Here is a 19,750-nt window from a genome sequence, read left to right on the forward strand (position 1 = left end):
AGGAGGGATTTGAAGGAAGAGAGGACTGTGACCTTATGGATCTGTTCAGAAAGGGTGCTCCATACTTACAGAAAGGCATGAAAGAAATCACTCTACAGTTATTGGAGGAGCAGACAAAGGGACAGTCAAGGTTCCAGTCATAATCCCTAATCTGAAGATGACAGTGCTTCCCTTCCACCCTACCTCTCCCTATCCCAACTCTAAATTTGGCCTCCTCCCTGTATCACCAGAGAAACCAAGCTGCACAGAAGGCTGAGTAGCTAGATGGCAGCACTGAATGGGGGGCATACAGGTGATGGGGCACTGAGGCCAAGAACAAAGGCCCACCACTGGCTGTGATGGCAGCCCAGAGCACCAGCACTGGCGGCATATCTGTAGTAGGAAACTTCTGCCTAGAGTCTTTCCTGGCCAGCTGTATAGATAAAGTTCTGGCAGGCCTCAGAAGGGATAGGAGGCACACCTGGCCTCTTGTCACATTATCATAGTTTCATCAAAGTCTGCAACAAAAGGAACCAAAGGGTTCCAAAGCATTTCCAGGGAGAGAAAGAAACTCTAGAGGATCTGGACAAGCCTTCCAGAGCCCCATGGCTGCTAAGAAGCCAGCAGTGGTTTGAGAAGATAATATTTCTGAGAGGAAGCTATTTTGCATTCCTTCCCTAAATTGTCAGTCTGCATGTTCCTTTCACACTAATTATGTGACCTTCAGAGGCATTAGAGCTGCAATTCCCATAGCCCTAGGAGAGGACAACACACACTGCTGCTAAATCGAAGACATGAAACCCCAGAGATTAAACCAAGATGGAAGTTCCTGACACACAAACACACTGTCGCTGTGAAGAAGGCAGATTTGTTTAAAGCCATGGACCAAAGCAAGAATATTAACAAGCTAGAAACACCAGTAACATCTCTGGGGCGTTTTTATTAGTATCACCCCTTTGTAACATTTTAAATGCTGCTCTTAAGGAAAATGCTGATAATCCTGCTGAAGTACTCTCTCTGAATTTTTGACTGAGTGTCTGCCAGGCCACCCCCCTGCAAGGCCAAAATGTAGCAAACTACTCCCCAAACAATGTGGGTTTTAAGTAGTGGGCCTAAAGATCAGCCAGATGTCTAAGTGGAGACTAGCGCCTCCTCTGGGTAAATGCCCTTCAAACATTCTTTTGAGAGTTGACCATGGTTTCTAAATAAATAAATTTTTAAACATTCACGTTCTCTTCTTGAAGGAGGAAAAAACCCTGAGTTGCAGATCTTTGCCTAGCATACAAACTGACTCAAAGCAGAAACAAATGGCATTTGAACACTGAAGCTAGACCCTATTCCCAATGACAGTTTTCCCCACTGGTTTCATTGGGAGTAGGATCAGGGCTTCTAGTTTTAATAGTACCAGTATTATAAACAACATAGGTGGAATCCTGGCCCACATAAGTCAATGGCAAAGTTCTCTTTCAGCAGGATGAGGATTTCACCCTATGTCTTCTATTTGACCATAAAGAAGACTCATCCATTTCCCTCTCTTTTCCTTCTCCGTCACGTGGGTATTTTCAGATGCCACCAGGACTTTTTATCGTTGTGCTTTGCTTCTGAATTAACTCTGAGGAAATGATCCCTAAAATCTCCTAAACAATTAAGATTGTGGCAGGTGATTATGCTAAATCCAGCGAACAGCAGACTCCCTTAGTTTTGGGGATGGAGCAGTAATTGATAGCCAAAAAGAGAAATCTTCTCATGAAATTCTATATCAGCAGTGTCATCAGTCTTTTGCCATGGAATCAAATTTAAGGACAATACAACTCCTTACATCACTTCATCAGAGATGGGCCATTGGGAAATGTGGCATCATCTAGTTTTTTCCACAATGTTTTTTGAAGAAAAAGTGAAGTCACAGCCTTGGTATTACTTTTTTAAATGATGAATGGGAAATGCAATGTTCCCCCCTCCTCTTCTTTGTAATGTCCCTCCAACCCCCATAAAAATACCAAATAATTCTATTCACACATCAATCATACAAAATCACGTAGTTCAAAGTAATCTCTTAACTGTAGAGGCTCTGGGCTGGAGATCCTGCTGTTGTTACACAGGCAAAATTCCCATTGACTTCACTGGGCTTCAGAGGGAGGTTTAACTGCCTAGGAAGTGCAGGAGCTTGCAGCAGTGTTTCTTGAATTCCTTAAAATTACTTTTGTACAATATTTTTTTAAAAACTGTTTAGGATTTCTCTAATAAGTAATGCATTGCGGTGTAAATGTCTGCCCTCTGCTTTTAACAGCATTAACTACAGCCCCTGAATTTTATTAATCCCAATTTGGTTTTCTTTGCATACAAAAAAAAAAAAGAGGGTTTTGACAATAATCTTAAAACATAAATATAAATTTATTTCTTAAGTGGTTTTTACTTACCCTTTAAAATACACACTGAAATGCTGACACACACATACTGCTTTTATAATATTTGTGTTATATGAAAGTGACATTCAGATTTTCTCTTAAACTGAAAAGCTTCCTGCATATGAAAGCGACCACAATGAAATTGTGAAGCTCATCTTATATTCTTTCCACAATATAGGAGGGATATCCCCTGTAAAATTAAAGTCAAGAATAAAACAAGACCATTAGGATATTAAATATGCCAAGATACATTCACTGTCTCTAAATCAACGTTGTTTACTTAGAAAACAGAAACCCTTTTTGCACAATGTCAAAGTGCAATTAGTTCTTTATACAATAACAATTTAGGGTGCATTAATTTGGATTGAAATACAAAGAAAATAATAGAAAAGTTTATAACTTAAATTTTAATGCCAATTGAATTAAATTGGAGCCACTGCTGTTCCAAGAAACATTCAGCTCAATAAGCCACTAAGCACTATATAGTGTCAAACATAACCTATTTCCCAGTGTACTGCTGAAAGAAAAAAAAATCAAATCTACATACCTGGAACACCTAGGAGGTGAGGTAAAATCTTGATATGTACCAAAGCTATGCATTAGTTGTGGGGCCCAATTCTGCATTCACTGTTCAACCCAGCCTCCTCTTTCTGTCAATGACGGTGCTGGCTGCACAAAATAGTGAGTGTGGGGTGCTAAGTAGGTTAAGCACTTTATTTAGGAAAATCTATTTACAGACATTTCTGAAAAAAATGACACGCTTGTTCCCAGCCCAAAGATATGTGTGTGTGTGTGTATATAGAGAGATCAATACAAATTCTATTTAGCTCTTTTTAAAAATTGACTTAGTGACATGGTTTGAATGGGAGCTCTGGATGTAAAGTGCTTGTAGGGTTGGGCCCTGGGAATGTGAAAAAAAGGTGTTTTCACATTTTAACACTTCCTGTTTTTTTTTTTTTTGTTTTGGCAATTCAAACAACAGGTTTATTTTTAACATCAGATTTGCCAGTGACTTTGGCCTGATCCTGCACTCTTTATTCAAGCAAATGTCAAGCTGAGTTGTGCCTAAGTAATAAGCCTTTGGCTGGTCCAATAGAATTTGGTTTAGAAATAGCCAAGTTACAAGCATGTGAATATAGGGAATAGAGAATTAGCATGCGATTGTCCCATGTTTCCTGTTAAAATTCCATTGAAGTCAACTTAAAGAGAATGAAGGATCTGGCCCTAAATGTTTAAAACACACCACGTTGGAGAGTTTTAGATAGACACATAACAAGCATGACATGTACCGCAACAGTGTAGTCCACTGTGAAAACAGTCTAATAAATGCATTAAGTTGCAAATTCAAACAGCAGCTAAACAAACAAATGTAAGGCCCAATTCTGGCCTCAGAGGTACACCCAATGAAAGCCAATGCACATACAACTCAGGACAGAATTTGGCCCTAAATTGGTTCATTTTAATCTTATAGTGTACGACTGAACAAACAAAAATAACTGAGGGGTCCAACATGATTCCTCCAATCTTCTTCCTCTCATTGAGTTCGCTGGAAGGGAGATTAGGCCCACACTTCACTTATTTCCACGGGGTTTTTCCTACTTCACTTCTCCTGTCCATATTTTCACTAAATGTTGTTGCCTGAATAATGTGTACTGAAAATGGCAATCACACCAGCATAGCTCCTGCTCCCCTTGACTTCAGTGGGGGCAGAATTGGCCTTTCTGGATTCAACACTGAGGTAAGGAGACTATCACAAGTGTGTCAATACCCTTTCATAGCACAGGTGCTTCCTTCATGCCAAATACTACTAGATTAAAACTCTTTTTGGAAATCTCTTAAAATTTAAAATCTATGTTGATACAAATATCCCTATCCTCCTATCTCGGAGGGCAGGTTGTGCTAGACAATTATGGTTACTGGTGGAAAGAAAAACTTTAATTAGTTTTAAAACTTTTAAAAGCTCTAAAAGTGATTTAAAGGAGCCTCTCTGTAAACAGTGATAGTCACAGTTCTGGGATCCAATATCACGTTACCTGCCAAGACAAGACAAGTTGCAGTATCTATATCACTAGAAGGCCCAGAATCCTAGCCTTCCAATAAGATTTAGCAAGTGGGTTTTTTCCCCTAGCAGTTTAATTCATCAAATCTGATGCTGATTCAGAACCGAATAATGCCAATCCTGGACTTTGCATCAGTATGATTCTAAATCCCACTGGTTCTTTTTCAGTGGGGAGTGGGGAGGAAGGAGAAATGAATGTTTATGTTCGGTTCTTTTGGAAAAAATGTCTGCTATCTCAAAGTTGCTCAGAGGTGTAGAGCATTAGAAGTGGTCTTGGCTAAGGTAGATCAGAGGGCAGAATGCAGGTGAGATGATCAAAGATGTTAAATAAATGCAATGTGTTCTATGGTTCTGCAATGCTTGCAAAAATAAAGAAAATGGAGTGTTTACAGCTTGTCTACATAAAGGTGTAAAGATATTTATATATGATGGATTTAAGCGTTTAACTTCTTTCAGTACTGATGGTAGTTAGGAGTGCAAATCTCCACCTATTAGGAGATCAGTAGACCCATAGTTGCTCAATAGCTTTCTCATAGTGTAAAGATACTATTCAATGGTGGGAAATGCAGCACACTTTTTACATTATATATATTAGTGATGACCATGCACACATCATTTCTGGTTTAGCATAATTTAAGAACTGTATGATGATTTCCAGTATATTATACTGTCTACCATCACAGGTGCTCTATAGCTACCAGTCTTTCTGCTGAATCTTCCAAGGCAGAGGACAGCTTCCTGTAAGAAATACCAAGCAACATTGTAAACAATAGAGAAACATTCACAGTCTGTGCATATGCTTATGTATCAATCAGTACACATCACAGCAGAAAATGTATGCATGTGCTCTGTGTATGTCTGTGATCATGTATAGATAGAAACAAAAAGACACAGCTAGAGAGATAAACACATATCTCATGGTCCTTTTCACTGCTGTTTGGAATTTATGATAGCTTTTCTATTTAGGTCTTCATTAACATTCTATGCAATACTGAAGAAAAGAATGCTCTTTATACACAGAAATGCATATATTAAAATATGCATACATACCAAGGTTGAAAAGTAGTATCACCACCAGTAATAAAACCAAAATGGTTCTCACACAACAGCCAGAGTCGATCATTAGACAGACACACTGTCATGGACTCCGGGTAAGTTTCCCAATTGCACCTGTAATTTTCATATGACATGTATAACATTACCTTAAGCATGAAGTGCAAGAAAATTAAAAAGACTCCCCTTACTATTCTTTATTCAACACTTCCAGCAAGTGCAAAAGATTGGCTGGTTTAAAAATCGAATATTTACATTTCAAGCACTCTTACTTGAGGAACCTTTACAACAATAGCATGCAAAGACCGCTAAAGACATTTTCCCCCCATCTGCTTTCTAAATATACACGTGGCAACTTGCTAAATAGCACTCTTTGTGCTATAGAGATTGCTATCCAAAGCAAACTTGCAAAATAAAAAATCTGAAGATAAAAAATGCCTCAAAAATTAAAATAATCAAATATTTAAAATCAGTGACTGCATTATAATTTAGAATTAACAAAACACTATAATCTTATTTTAAAATGTCATTTCCAGGGAGGCAATTGTTTACCCCTTAGTGGTGGGCCATAGATAGCCAATTAATGCAACTTAATTCTGTAGTTGTTTCTGTTTAAAGAGTATTTGGAATGATTTTTTCTGTTGTTTATGATCAAACAAACGAGCCCTGCTAATCTTATATTTTATCTCCCTAACATATGGAAAAGCTATTTATCCTAGCCAATCACAATAAAGTGAAGAAAACCCCATTTTATGGAAAGGTATATATCACAAGTTTGTTCATCATTAAAGATATGATTACCAGTGAAAACCCTCCGAAAGTGGCACATTTATGATTCCAGGAACAGATGGGGACATACATTTTCCTTGCAAATACTTTTGAAATTGCTCTACTGGTAGCAGTATAAAAATGATATACAGATGCCAGTGCCAACGAAGCCAGGACAAGAGGTCCAGATTTACACAGTAAAAGCTTCACATGCGCTCTGTCAGCTTTGATTGATCTGTACTATACCTCAGAAACTTGTTGACTGGTAAAGGAAACAGTGCAAATAATTCACTGCAACAAGCCAGATAATTCACAGAGCCAATCGGTCTGCTTCACTTTTCCTCACCAAGATGCATCATTTTCCAGCATGAGCAGTATTCAGTGTCAGGGAGGGGGAGGGAAAAGGAAAGAAAGAAAGAAAGATAGGAGTAGCTCACACAAAAGAAAAGGCAAGACAAGAGAAGTTGTTTTGGGTAATGGGCCCAGCCATCTACCTTTTCCACTTTGAGCCCTAGCAGAGCCATTCAGCCCCAATTGTCATTATCATATTGATTAAGTTCATCAGAGTGCAATTTTAGGTTTAACGCCAATGGATTGGGAAAGGGAGCAGAGAATTATCTAAGAAAAGCACAACATTCTCACCGCAGGGACGTTTCCCTGTTCCAGTTCATTGATGGAGTTGATTAAGTTTAAATGAAGCAGACACTGGATAAAAGTAAGGGTATTGACCACTGGGCAGGGCGGGCTGTGCTTGAAAAGGCCTGATACATGCAGAAAAGCAAGATTTGCTAAATGCTCTAATCTTCAATCAAATCTAACATCAATACAGACAAAGTTTGGTAATGAGAGATTCAATGAAGCATGCCGGAGAAAGAATTAATCCTCTTGGTCTAAACTGGGTTCAACTTTGAAGCCTGCTCCGAAGGAAAGACAGTTATCTAAATGCTAAATAAGAAACTTATTGTACTTTTCATGGCATGCTAATCTTTTGTCTATTTCATCTCTATTATTTGTATGCTCATAGATTGCAGTTGTCATGGTGATTATATCAAACCACTCGGAGCGGATGGCTGCGAGGACTCAGGGCCTCCATATAACCCTCAACCACACACACAAAAACAAAAAAACAAGGCCTGGCAATTAAGCCCCTTCTGTCCGGCCGGCCAGACCCCCAATATTGCCCTGCGGGTACAGGTCAGGAAATTCTTTACGCTACCAGCCGGGGAGCTAGCAGTCAGTCGGGCCCTGGCCACTAGCTCTCTTCAGTACAGCGATTTAATTTGCTGTGGCAGTCAATACCCTTCTAAGCACCCCTGCTACCCCAACCCTTGGGAAGGGAGACCATCCAAACCAGCGAGATCGCTCCCCTCCACGCTCAGCCCAGCCTACGCGAGGTGCTTTCTGTAGGCTTGTCTTGATAAGCTTTTGATGTCACAAATCAAACACTCGCCAGGAGGTAGATAATGGGGAGTGTGATCTCCTCGATTTGTACATAGCTAGCGCTTTGCATCGGCTCTGCCTTGAACTTTTAGGAGGGAGAGTAAAACAAAGGAGCGGAATTTGACAATTGCCACTGAAAGTGGGGAAAGCGCCCGGGCCAGCGGGGGCTGCACGGCCTGTCAGTCACATGGAGCCGCTCCCTGCGCACCACCTGGAGGGACGCAGGCTCCGGGCTCCCTAGGCCGGGCAGCCATCGACAAGGGGAATTAGGATTCATATATGCAAATGCCTAGGGGCCGGCAGACACTTTAACTGAGAAAGATTGGAAGGCAGGGGGAGGAGGAAGCGGTGCGAGCAGGAACGGGAGCTCGGTGAACAGCGCTTGGTTCCCATTTGCAGACAGGCTGCTCGGGACAGCCGCAGGAAGCGCCGCGTAGTTTGTTGGCAAACAGCGAGTTCGCCTCTTCCCTCCGATCGCCGGGCGGGGGCTCGGGGAAGGGCCGCGGCCGTGACAGACAAGCAAGCGACGCCTTGCTGCTGCTATTGCAACTCCTGCGTCTTGCGAGCCTGATACAGACCCCCCTCGGGGAGGGGACCTGACCCGCAGGCCCAGAGCTGCCACTGGCCACATAGGTGAGACACTGGCGAGATAAAACAGACCAGAGAGGACAGATCAGCTACATAAGATTGGCTAGGCGGGCAGACCAGACAGGAGCCAGGCAACCCTAATCGGTCAGGCGGCACAGACAGACCGCCCAGGTGGATACACAGACAGGCAGATGCCTGGAGAGAAAGACCGGCCCTTGTCCAGGGGCACCTGCTCCCTGTCTGCCCAGAAAACTCCAAGTCCAGTTTCTCCCTAGGAATTTGAGGGAGTAATCAGGATTTCACTGCAAATGGAGGGGGAGGGGAGAGCGACCAGCAGAAGGGCAGGAGGAGTCCAGGCAAAGAGGGGGAACTTCCCTTTGGTTTGTTTCACTATTATATAGTCATTTGAGCGCACAAAGGGTAGTACCCCAGCTTTTATGTGTTTTACAAAAGTTACCAAATTAAGGTCGGATTAGGGCTCCCTCCAGGATTGGAGGGGGCTTTAGAGGCTGGGAGCGGCAGATATAGCCCGGCTGTGTTTATGAAAAGCTTAAAAAGTAATAAAAGGGGGGGGGGAGAGATTCCGAGAGAAAGTAACATGTATAACTCTTATTAAAGGAGCAGCGAGCAGGGCTGTGAACTTGAATAACTGTTTGAACTTTAATTTGTTCATTAACAGGATTTGCCCCTGACTGTGAATGTTATTGCTTCTCTAAAAGCGAGGTGCAAATGCAAAGCCATAATGAAAGAGCCTGGCAAAAAGTTAAATGCCTAGTAATTACACTTGTCTCATTGAAAACTTAAAGTAATACGAAAGTGATGAAAAATGGGAGCTGGGCTGATATTCTCCCACTGTCCCAACCTTTAAACAATAGAAACGGAAAGCTTAAGGCCTCCATTTGAACTTCATCTCAATTCGAGAGCAACGCACCAAGCTTGTGCGAATATAACGGAGACCCACTGATCCAGCTCAACTCTAGGTATATTTAAAACGGTTATGTTTAAACAAGTTTAAAAAAAACCAAAAACCTTGGTCTTGGATTTTTTTTATGTTTTATTTTCCTTTTCCTCAGTGGGGGAAATCTGTTTTATTCCTCTGTTTTAAGTCTTGAGTGAAACATGGTGTCAGAAGTCTGATCTAATCTGCATGTTTGTATCCTAAACAGGGCACATTAGCTCCTCTCTCCCCCATCATACCGACAGTAGATAAAACTCTGGAGATCTGGAATAAAACAAACTACTGCTCCTCTCAGAAGGTATGTGACTTTGTACTGATGCTTTTGCCTGTTAGCTCCGCATTGACTGTCTTTTCATCTGTCAGTTCTTTCTTTCCTGTTTTTGTCAACTGTTTTTTATATATTCACTTGTCATCTGCATCCTTCCTCAACAGGAACATGCAGCCAGGTCGCAATTAAATATACAGATACACGAGCTGTTAGCAAGATTTCACCCTCGCATCCGAATCAGAAAGCAGCAAAGTTGGCGGGGATGATTCCCATGTCACTTATTCTTTATACTTAAAATGTCTTAAAACTCGCCGGCAGAGCGGTGTGTTTGTTATTCAGACACTTTCTTTTGTTAGTGTCCCTTTTCGCTACCGAAAATCTTTGAAGTATTGACTTAAACTGCTGCTTTTTGGTTTTTAAACTCAAATGTATAAAAGAGAGAGCGCGAGTCCCCAAAGAGATTGTCTACCAGCTACTCTTACCCATCCGCTTCTTCACAATTTTCTCCTCATCACAATCACTATTTCGAGAAGAAATAGTGGAGTCAGGTGGGTTTGATGCTCGGTTCTCCTGATATTCTCCCCCTGGATATTATCGCTTGTCTTTACACGCGTTAGAGGGGATCAGCCGACGTGCTTCTGTTGTGCCTGGGAAACATTCATACCAAAGCGTCAGAGGGGAACCCGCGTTAGCCTGATCTTAGCCCTCTCCTGCCATCACCCCCGGCGGGAGCCTCTGCAAAGGGAAACCCGACTCAATAGCCCGTAACGTCTCCCTGCCCCGGCCCTTGGAAAACCTCAGGCCCGCCCCCGCCGAGCGGGCGAGTGAACACACAGGTGTGGGGCCCGGGTCCCATAGCTACGGGGTGGGAGGGGCGCAGCGCCGCAAGGAACGGAGACACCCCCCCAGCCGGGCAGTTGCAATGGCCGGGCCCGGCCTGCAGCTCGCAGCAGAGGCCTGGGAGGGATGCCCGGGACTAGAGACGGAGCCTCGGCAGCAGGGCTGCGTCCTGCAGCAGCTCAGCTCCTCCCCGAAGCTGGCGAGCCGCCCCGTCGGACGGAGCTCGAGCCCGCAGCCGCCCCGCCCTGACGGAGGCCGCTCTCGGCCCGCTGCGGGCGCTGGGAGGGAGCGAGGGAGGAGCAGGCCGAGCTGTTGCACGCACGCCGGGCTGGCGGGGGGATTTGTTTACACGGGAGAGCGGGAGCGGGGCGGGGAGAGAGGCCTGAATAATTGATGTGGCGGGGCCCGCGCGCCTCCCGAGCTTCCTTTCAGGGGGCGGGGACTCGTGGTCCCACAACGAACACTGCACGTCCAAAAAGAAATTGTAATGGCGGGGCGGCCAATTACAGCAATTAGCTCCCACCAGCCTCTCTCCCCGCATCTCCGTTCAGCTGGAAACGCTCAGCAAGCAGCTCCTCCCAGGGGCTCCCCTGCCAGCCCCACGCGCTCCCTCAGGCGTGGGTGGGTGCCTGCTGTTCGCCTCCCCCTTCCCCGGGCATGGGCGCCAGCGGGCCAGGCAGAGCGAAGCCACCTCCATCTGCAATGGGGAGACCACGGGCCCCAGCCTTTCAGGAGCCGCGCTGAACTTAACAGGAGGGTCCTTAGGCCACGCGATGGACCATTGCATGGTGGGACCTGTGGTCTCCCATCAACTCCATGTCAAAAACTAGGGTGCTGTGGGGGGGCTCCTGCCATGTGGGCTATTCTTTACACCTCAACCACCCCTTCCCTAGGCTGTAACCAGGTACCAGAGGACTCTGCTATACAGCAGGTTTTTTCTCTTCACCCTCTTAGAGTTTTTTTTCTAAGTTGAATTAAACCTCTAGATATTTTCAAGATGAGCTGTAAACACACCTGGAGTTTACCAAATTAAAGATGCTTTTGTGAGCACATGTAAACTATTATTTCCAAAGAAATGCCATATGGGAAGTGATGTGTGACAACAGGCGAAACAGAGTCCTGTGCAGAGGGCCCCTAGGAAGCCAATGCACCTCTATCAACAAGGCTTAGGTGGGATTGAGTGATGCACTGGCCTGGTGGTGGTGTTCTGCACAGGTTAACCTCCTAAGGATGTCCTACCAGCCAGCTCAGGCCTTTTTCCTGAGAGGACACATAGTGTCCTGCAGGTTCTGCAGTGCCATTTTTGGGGGAAGGAACAATTCTGGGTCTTCTGACAATCTGGTATCTCCACTGTTTGCATGTATTTAGAATCATCTACCACTGGGGGGCAACTTATAAGTTTGTACTACCCAGTATGTCTTTCATGAGAGTGAAGATGAACCACACTGGTGGTACAGGGGCAAGCAACTGTTTCAAAATAGCATTAAGGGCCACAAGAAAAGCAAAATATGTGTCATGTAGAGAGCAGTAAATATTCCCTTTCCTGTACAGGAACAGCTGTGCCCAACCTTTATACCCATATAACTGTCTACAGTAGGGTGATGGTACTGCATTAACTATACTGGTATAGCTTAAGTGGTACTACCTTGTTGTGTAGAGAGGCCTTATTTTTGTATTTACAAAAAAAGTAGCTCTAGGGCACCATTACCATCATTAGAAGAACACTTTTTTTGAGGGGTCACTATCCAGAAAAAAATCCTACCATCCACAAGCAAATTCCTTTCCTTCAGCCCCTCTCTAATCCCCAGTCTGCCTGATCAACAATCCCACCCCAGGGAAAGCCTGGGTATATCAATAGGCTTTGCCAGGTGAGCTGAATGGCAACAATTGCAGACTCTACTAGACCCTAGGGCAGGGGTCGGCAACCTTTCAGAAGTGCTGTGCCGAGTCTTCATTTATTCACTCTGATTTAAGGTTTCGCGTGCCAGTAAAACATTTTAACATTTTTAGGTCCCTTTCTATAAGTCTATAATATACAACAATAGTTTAGTTATATGTAAAGTAAATAACGTTTTTAAGATGTTTAAGAAGCTTCATTTAAAATTAAATTAAAATGCAGAGCCCCCCAGACCGGTAGCCAGGACCTGGGCAGTGTGAGTGCTAGTGAAAATCAGCTCGCATGCCGCCTTTGGCACGTGTGCCATAGGTTGCCTACCCCTGCCCAAGGGGAATGGTGGGTACCACAGCTGAAGACTCATCTATTGAAGCCACTAACAATCTCTGATTTAAATCAAGAGCTGCAAACTCCAGTGCTTTAGCTGATCATAACTCTTGCATTGTCATATGAAGATAGAGGTATTTTCTAAAATATCCAGAACACAAGACACTATGGGTGCTTGAAGTCAAAAAACACCTTAAACTGCACCAGGAAACTAAATGGAAGCCAGTGCAGATCACAGAGATTGGGTATAATTTGCTTTATGTGAGAAGTACCATGAAACATACAGATGGCTACATTCTGCACCAGCTGAAATTTCTGAATGGCCTCAGCTACTTTCTCACATATTAGTAACCCAGTCATTAGGTGACAGGGATCAGTAACTAACAAGGTCCACATCCAAAAGAGAAAGTCCCAACATTTTTTCCAAGCAGAGATTAAAAATGTGGGCAGTCACACCAGTGCAACTATCTGGATAGCTAGAAACTGCTGGAGTCCAAGTTACATACTTGGCTGACGAATGGCAGGCAAGTGCCCACAAATGAGGGGTCAGACATAGGCCCCAATCCTGCAGTGAACTGTGCATGGGCTGCTCCTTGTGCCTGCATGGAGCTCCATTAATGTCATTGACTGCCCGCATAGAGCCTATTGTAAGTTCAAGGGGAGAAACCATTTCTTCTGTTTTTTTCACAGACTGTAAGCATTACCTAAATCTGATAAGGATTTAACTTTAGCCAGATAACCCTCATCCAAAGGATTGCCAAACACTGCACTGGCTGGATTGTTTAACTCCAGCACACAGGCTTATTAATTGGAGACAGAGCTGGGTGTAACCTACTTATTGGAAGTACATCAGCATCAAAAGCCTCACTCACTGAGGTCAAACTTAGGATGATCAGACATCCTGATATTATCGGGACCATCCTGATATAGGGGCAACTATACCACTCCCCCCAAAAGGGTCCCTATTTTTCAGACTTGCTATCAGGTCACTTTAGTCAGACTAGAATGATCACAGTCGTCCCTTCTGGCCTTAGAATCTATGGATCAGCTATCTCCCCCAATAGTCTCATATGTACATTGAACAGAAGTGACAAAATAGAGCCTCATGGAAACTCATGAGAGAATACCTGGGGCAGAGGAGTAGCTGAGGTCACTCAGAACAGAACACTCAAAAGCAAACTTCACCTGCCCTCACTAGAGGTATCAGCAACACCTCATGGGAAAATAATGTTTGCAGCTGATGGGTTTAATTGGGAGCATTTGCCACTGAAAGAGGAAGAGTTCTGGCAGCCAGGCAAGGTGCTTCACAGTGGAGTATGGGATTTGGTAGGATTCTGCACATTGAAAAGTGATTGGGCTCTGGGATTCTTATGGGGGGATATATGTGAGGGGCTTGTCACTGAGGTGAAGGCTTCTCAGAGAATTGCAGGAGAGGTGTCATTGAGGATGCACCTTCCAGTTTCTTCTCCTTTTATCTCTGCCAAACACCACCTTTGATGGCAATGGAAGTTTTGCTTTAGTAATATTGCAGGATCAAGCCCTACACAGTCATAACCAATATATTTTAATCCTGAGATATGCTATATCATCTGTAAAATTTTAATAAATATGTACTTTATAGGATACATCAGATAAATCATATGCTGCATGGTAGGACTACATCAGTTCATAAACCAGTCTTTGCCACAGTATCTCAATAAAGCATTAAAAGGTAGGATGTCAATCCATGGAGTTCTAATCTTAATCTAAATACAACTGGTAAACTACATTTTAAAATTTTATTTCACAAATATCCACATTTTTAAATATTGGCAACTTAGCAATAATAATTATATTTTTATACCAGAAATGGCCTACAGCATAGTGACAAATATTGGCCCCCACAGTTGCAATTGGAGTGAAACCTCCCCCAACCTTTTTTTTAGTGAAAGTGCAAATAAATGCACAAAACTGAACAAAATACTATTTACTTCTTCTGCAAATAAAAAGTAAATGATTTTATAAAAACTGTAAAAATGCCTACAGTCAGAAGATTTGTAAGTTGTTTCTGTTATTGCTGATATTTTTTGTATATAACTACATAAAACTGATTGGTGCTTTACAGGCAAATAAAAACTGAAGTCCCTTCCCTGAAGATCTTACAATCTAGGTAAGGATCATCTCTGTTCAGCCTGACTTGTGTAATTGGAGAGGTATTTATGTACCTGGGCAATTGTTGTCACTTATTTACCTGACAGATGGTAAAAGCTCTTCTGAACCAGGTGTTAACACAAATAATGAAATTAGTGCAGATTTTGTCTGAGTAAGAAATTCAAGAGTGGACCATAATATGGATTGCTTCTGTGTGCCATGTCAGAGATCCTATCTGTGCTTCCATTTATGTGCTGAGGATTGAAGGGAGATTCTGAGCACACTGTGAACTAAATCCTGCAGTTCTCACTCAGGCAAAATTCTCATGATGGGAGGCAAACTCCCTTTGGTGCAAAGACGGCAGGATCAGGCCCTTTGATCTTTGAAAAAGCTTTACTTAGAAGCAATTCTGAGGGAAGACGGAGGAGAGAAGAGTCTTTGGGCGCGCCTTTTTTCTTCTTTTTAAATCAAACCATTTCATTAGGCCAGAGCAAACCGGGGAGAGAAATTCCCCTGCATCCTCACTGTGTATGAAACAGTCTCGTTCTAATATGTGGTCGAGCACGGAACATCGAATGCAACGTAATAAAGAAATGATGTATAACATACAAATGGACAGACTTCAGCCTCTCTTACTGACAAGCGTCCCCACTTCACTCATGAGCTTGCCAGAACCGCTCAATTTCGCTCTTGATCAGCCCTGACCTGCTCTAGTCTACCTCACCTATAGATGTAGGGGTACTTGAGGGGATTGAAAAGAGTAGGTGAATTCCGGTACCATAAATACTACAATATACAGATAGTGATTTACGAAGATAATTAAGAGATCTTGAATTTCTGGGCTACTATGGGTTTACCTCAGATTATTCACGGATTTTAGTGAATCTTTTGTATATTACGAGTTAGTTTATAGCATGTTTTCTGCAACCCATAATTTATTAAAGGGCAAAAACTACAGAGAATAAAGGATACATATACATGTAATCATACAAATAGTAACTGTAAGCATTTCCTGTGGGTATTTGATCTTGAATTTCAATACTTTAGTCCCTTCTTTTTTCCTTCTTCCTTTCCCTGCATTTGTGGTAACTTGAATCTTTGGTCTTAGATCGTAAACTGATTAGTATAGCTTTTATAAATTTACAGCGAGGAGGGAGAGAAAAGACTGGAAGGGAAGAAATAAAACCAGTTTTTATCGAATAGTTTACGGTAGCAAAATGATAAGAGCCACACACCCACTCTTATGATCAGACAATAAAGCTGTAATTCATAATGGGAGGGAAAATCATGATCGTTGTCAAAAGTCTATGGCAAATATGCGTCCCTTTTAACTCTCGCTAACCTGGATGGTAGTAAAGGATATTCGGTACTTACTCTCTTGTAAGTCCAACTGGCCTTCTCCAAATGATTCAAAGCCTTTTAATTGTGAGGTTTCTGATTCAAACCTTCTTACTCTTTGGCTGGTGTAGGCAGACCACGCGCCTGATCGTGGTAGAAGTATGCAAATAGAGCGGCCTCTAGTGTTCATTCTCAGATTTGCATTTCTGACATGGAAACAGCTAGTAATAACAAAACAACACATGAGGCTAATGCAGCTACTGGGCAAAAGACGAACAAGAAGTGACACAGAAACCATTCTACCAAAATGAACTGTGATATCCTTTTGATGGCTATAATTTATTCCGCATAGTCCTGGACTGAAACGATCAATTAGCAGCCTGAAATGCACTGTGAAGTAAATTGTCACACTCCCTATTACAGGGTGGTTATCATATATTTATAAGGTGGGTTTTCTGCAATCAGAGCCAACAAGGTGTTGAGTGATCAGTCATAAACGTAATTCTTCAAAAAAAGAAAAGCCCAAGTATTGTGTACTGAAAAGAGAAATCTTCGTGACAGATATTACACCTTTCCTCCAGGAGTGTTAGATTTTATCTGGGGAATGCAACAATGCACTAAAAATGGGAACCGTGCTATTGCTAAATAGGAAGAGATTTCTATACATGTATTTAAAGGGCAGCCTACTCTGGCCGCTAGTCGGGAAGATCCTCTGTCTTCTCTCGGTTCATGCGAAGGAAACACTGAAATGGAGAGTTTAATCTGTTGACGTGCCTCTAGCTCGCCCAAACCGGCTGTGACAGCTCTCTCTCTCCCATGACATGTTCTGTGCTCGCCTTCTCCACTGGCTCCCCTTTCCAAGCAACTCCTTGGTAATTTGCGCTTTTAATGAATTAGGCCACAGATTTCGCTCCTATTGTTTGTTTCCCAGTAGCATGATCGTTTCATTTGAAAATAAATAAGCTTTTAATTGGAGTTGACATCTCACATTGAGAGAGCCAGGGGCAGGAGTGAATGAGCTACCACTGCCTTTTAGGGACATTTTTCTTATTTGAAATAAGCCTCACAGAAACTAAAGCGACCCCTCCGATCCAGGCGCTGGGTGTCCTTTGGAGCTACCCTCCCAGGAGATGGAACGCAGGCCTCTGTGCAGGGGGTTCTCTGGGCCGGGCGTCACCCGTGTGACGGGTTCCGTAGAGCAGGAGTCAGTCTTTCAAATCTGGGATATAACCCGGCTACAGCCTCACCTTCTCTCCTGAGAGCTACAGGCCGGGTTCCTTCCCCACAATGCACCTTCCCTGGTGCTGCTGACCGCCCCGCGGCGCAGGCGGGCCTGGGAAAGGAGGTCAGATGGCGCCGGGAGGGATGAGGGGCAGCTGCTGGGTGACCAGCTCTGTCACACCTAGAGCTTTTTGTCTGGAGACGTTCTTAAGCGAGTAATCAGTGGGAAATAACGGCCTAGCCCGAGGATCCGCCTCCCCCCGTGCTCTCCGACTGGGGAGCTGCACCGCGTTAGCATATGTATACTTTTAAATAGCACTTCAGCCAGGGGAATCGGCTGCAGCCCACTGCTGCGCCGGCTCCCAGGCCGAGGGGGCAGGTTGCCGGGACCACTGGAGGGCAGAAACAGCGTATCCAGGAGGGGCTGGGTGGCCAAGGAGGAGGCCGCCCTCAGAAACGGCCGGCCCCTGGGATAGCAGCTGCCCCTGTTCAGTAGGACCCCAGCCCCACCCCCTGGCCGTGCAGAGCTGAGAACAGGGCACATCTCGCAGGTCTCCCAAGTCTAAGCCAGGCGGCGGCGGTGCAGACACGGAGGCAGAGAGGCCTTCGCAGCCCAGTGTGGCTCACCGGAGGTGGAATTTAGCTTCTTAATGGACTTCAAATTACCAGCATTGCTAAACTCTTCCCTAATAGACTCGTAAAGATCCTCACGCTACCTTTTCCCCTTGCATCTGGAATTCGTAATCAAGAGCCCAATTTTGTCATTTGGAAATACTAATTATCTAATCACGCCACGCGACAGAACGCACTTGTCTGCCCAATTAGCTAGGACAATTATTAAAATTCGGAGGCCTAATTATGTCTCAATTTAATGCTGGCAAACTCGTGTGTGGAGCAGTAATTAAAAGCCGCTCTTTGCCTCTGCCTTTAGGGCAGTTGCTGATTAGGACCTGTCAGAGGCTGTACTGAACCAAACCAGTCAAGCGTATTGTGCAACATGACCCTGCATTGTTAAGTGTGTCAACATATTAACCTGAATTCCCTTCAGCCCCCATAATCACGTTTGGTAAGAGGAAGAAAGGAGGCTACAACATGAAGCATTTTATTAAAAACACATACATTCTTTTTAATTAATGCTACAAGAGATCTGACGCGTTTTGAGCTACCAAGTGCTGCAAGTCATAAGACCGGTTCTTCCTAATTACCAGTAAAGGAGGGTTTATTCTTGCCCCTTCCAAACGCCTCCCTTCTGCTCTCGCTTAAAGAAAATGATCGGTCTGGTGGAGAGTGTATTTTTTAAAACCCAGCTAGTTGGCTCGCAGTGATAAAGTTGATTTGCCAGTTTTTCTGTTTGATGAGGGGAACGCAAGTGACTCCGGGCTTCTGCGCGAATCAAACGGAGGGCTGGAGGCGCAAAGACAGAGGCCAGCGTTTAAGACTTGAAAGTAGTTAATGGCGGTTGGAAATTAAGAATCCTAATATTGGGTTAATTGCTCGCTATTGATTTTCGTTCCGCTTCCCAGTTCGGTGCCTGACCTGAATTCCGCCGGAACCCCGCGACCGGCAAGACCCGGGCTGAGCCCAGAGGCAGGCCAGGGACTCACTCCGTTGGCGTGGCTGGGGTTACACTGCGGCCGCGCTCCGGCAGGGAATCCGCATTGACAGGTGGGGAGCGCGGCTGCGCTCCACAGAGCCAGTGGCGGGGGAAGGCCCTGCAATAGCGACGCACCCTGTGATCCAGGAAGTTGTCCAGGCTGTGTCTGTGCGCACAGGGCCCTGAACGCCCAAGGCCGGCCCGCTGAGGGAGCGGGGGCAGGGCCCAGCCCTGCTTCGCCATGGCGTTTGCCCTACATCTGGGAGCAGGCCTTCCTCTGAGCCTCTCTGGACGGCAAGCCGAAGTGCAAAGCTGTGTTTCGACTTGTTCTAGTGGCTGTCAGCATGTTTGCCTCTTGTCAGCAGCAATTGACTGGTCAGGTTCACCCTTGCACAGCAATTGTCACAGCTCATTGACAGACCAGTGACCCAGCCGCACCCGATAATGGAAAACTATTGATTTTTGTAGGCTCCACGAATCTAAAACGAACAAGCCCTGTAAAGTCATCAATTGCCTTGGACCCTGGTAAAGAGACAAAGTTCCAAAGATCTGCTGCACATCCTGACAATTCGCGTGTAAAAAAAATCAGTGAATACAACAATGAAGTGGACCTTTATCAGCTTGTTTCCCAAATAAACAATGATCAATCAATCCCTCTTTAAACCCTAAGGCTGCACTACTACATGCCCCTGTAGGCCAGCTGCGGTGGGGATTCCAGCTACCTTTTAACTGAAGAGATCTGTGTCTGTCTCTTCTGCTGTTAACACTTGCAAAGGAAGAACAAGCATAATGAGAATGATAATAAAAACCGCACCAACCCAGTCTAGAACAGAGACCAAGCAATGCCAGGGGAATGAACAAAGACAGCACAGTATCACCTCTGTAGCC

At 44.2% G+C, this 19,750-nt stretch overlaps 1 long non-coding RNA gene across 2 annotated transcripts in view; it reads right to left on the reverse strand.

Annotated features, from left to right (window-relative positions):
* The window catches only part of LOC123375327, a 22,691-nt gene extending 5,430 nt beyond the window's left edge, over window positions 1–17,261 (reverse strand). Inside the window, exons 1-7 of one of the 2 annotated variants that reach the window (XR_006581401.1) lie at window positions 16,735–17,261; window positions 14,810–16,268; window positions 10,001–10,165; window positions 5,494–5,613; window positions 5,142–5,181; window positions 2,932–3,053; window positions 2,397–2,574 (exon numbers count right to left, since the gene is read on the reverse strand). This is a non-coding gene — a long non-coding RNA (uncharacterized LOC123375327). Of the gene's footprint in view, window positions 1–2,396; window positions 2,575–2,931; window positions 3,054–5,141; window positions 5,182–5,493; window positions 5,614–10,000; window positions 10,166–14,809 lie in introns of both variants that reach the window. The other variant, XR_006581400.1, reaches the window with a different exon arrangement.
* Window positions 17,262–19,750: the final 2,489 nt, after the last annotated feature.

Source organism: Mauremys mutica, chromosome 8 (assembly GCF_020497125.1).
Source record: "Mauremys mutica isolate MM-2020 ecotype Southern chromosome 8, ASM2049712v1, whole genome shotgun sequence".
Taxonomy (NCBI): domain Eukaryota; kingdom Metazoa; phylum Chordata; order Testudines; family Geoemydidae; genus Mauremys; species Mauremys mutica.